Source organism: Theropithecus gelada, chromosome 3 (assembly GCF_003255815.1).
Source record: "Theropithecus gelada isolate Dixy chromosome 3, Tgel_1.0, whole genome shotgun sequence".
NCBI lineage: Eukaryota > Metazoa > Chordata > Mammalia > Primates > Cercopithecidae > Theropithecus > Theropithecus gelada.
In genome coordinates, this window is record NC_037670.1 from 54149590 (window position 1) to 54151470 (window position 1881).

The window sequence follows — 1881 nt, forward strand, 5'->3', positions numbered from 1 at the left end:
TTGCAGATTGCTTCTTGATCTAGAATTGCTGATTTTTTGGTATGAATACGCTGCTTCACGCCTCTAGATCTTCGCTCTGGCCGGTCCCTCAGCCTTGAAACACCTTTCTGAACTGTATTAGATTGCCTGAGCTGCTATAACAAAATGCCAGATCGGGTGGCTCGGAAAACAGAAACGTATTGTCTGGCAGCTCTGGAGACTGGAAGTCCAAGGTGAAGTTGTCAGCAGGTTTGGCTCTTTGGGGGCCTCTCTCCTTCGTTTGCAGACGGCTACCTTCTGGCTGTGTGCCCACATGGCCTTTTTTCTGGGTGTGCACCTCCCGGCTGTCTCTTTGTGAGTTCAGTCTCCTCTTCTTACAAGGACACTAGTCAGATTAGACTAGGGCCCATCCTAACAGCCTCATTTTACATTTTATCTTAATCACCTCTTTAAATCTCCAAATATGGTCTCTTTCTGAGGTGTGAGGGGTCGGGGCTTCAACAAACATGTCAATTTTAGGGGGACAAAATTCAGACCATAACAGCAAACTTCATTACCTAGCTAATTTGTTTTTTGTTGTTGTTGTTGTTGTTGTTGTTTGAGATGGAATCTTGCTCTTTTGCCCAGGCTGGAGTGTGGTGGGGCAATCTCACTGCAACCTCCACCTCCCTGGTTCAAGCAATTCTCCTGCTTCAGCCTCCTGAGTAGCTGGGATTTTAGGCACCCGCCACCACGCCTGGCTAATTTTTGTATTTTTAGTGTATTTTTAGTAGAGATGGGGTTTCACCATGTTGGCCAAGCTGGTCTCGAACTCCTGACCTTGTGATCCGCCCGCCTTGGCCTCCCAAAGTGCTGGGATTACAGGGATAAGTCACCGCACCCAGCCACTAATTTCTACTCATCCTTTGAGACTCAGACAAGGCGTTTCTTTGGTGGTAGCCAACTTCCAAGATGGCCCCAGTGATTCCCACATCTTGGTTTTCATGCTCCTGTATAGGCCCATGTTGAATAGGGCTGACCTGTGTAACCAGTAAGATATTGCCAAAATGACATTGTGACTTCTGGAACACAATAATAAAAGACGTGGCTTCTGCCCTTGCTCTCTCTTACATCGCTAGCGCTGAGGTCAGCCAGCTGCCATGTTGGGAGGACACTGAAGCAGATCTACAGGGGTCCATATGGTGAGAAACTAAGGCGTCCACCAACAGCCAGGCCAACTCGCCACCCATGTCAGTGAGCCATGGTGGATGTGAGTCCTTTAGCCCCAGGAGACTTTAGGTGACCAACATCCTAACTGGAGTCCACTGAAGGACCCTGAGCCAAAATAGCTCCCCACTCCCTGCAGCAAAGCTACTCCCAAATTCCCAACCCTAAAAGACTATGAGATGATTTTTTTTTTTTAGATGGAGGTTTGCGGCTCGCTCTGTCACCTAGGCTGGAGAGCAGTGGTGCAATTTCAGCTCACTGCAACCTCCAGCTCCCAGGTTCAAGTGATTCTTCTGCCTCAGCCTCCCAAGTAGCTGGGATTACAGGCACCTGCCACCACCCCCACCTAATTTTGTATTTTTAGTAGAGATGGGGTTTCGCCATGTTGGCTGGGCTGGTCTCGAGCTCCTGACCTCAAGTGATCCACCCACCTCGACCTCCCAAAGTGCTGGGATTACAGGCATCAGCCACCACGCCCAGCTGATAAATGTTTATTATTGACCTCAGCTACTAAGTTTTGGGAGCAGTTTGTTATGCAGCAATGGATAACTAATACCCATTATCCAGGAAGATCTTCCTGTCCCCTAGACCTGGCTACATGCCCTCTTCTGTGCACCCACGGTCTTTTAATTTTGTTACCTTTTTATTAAGGAAGTCGACATCAATCACACTATGTTCCTTAAACCTAAACCAGAT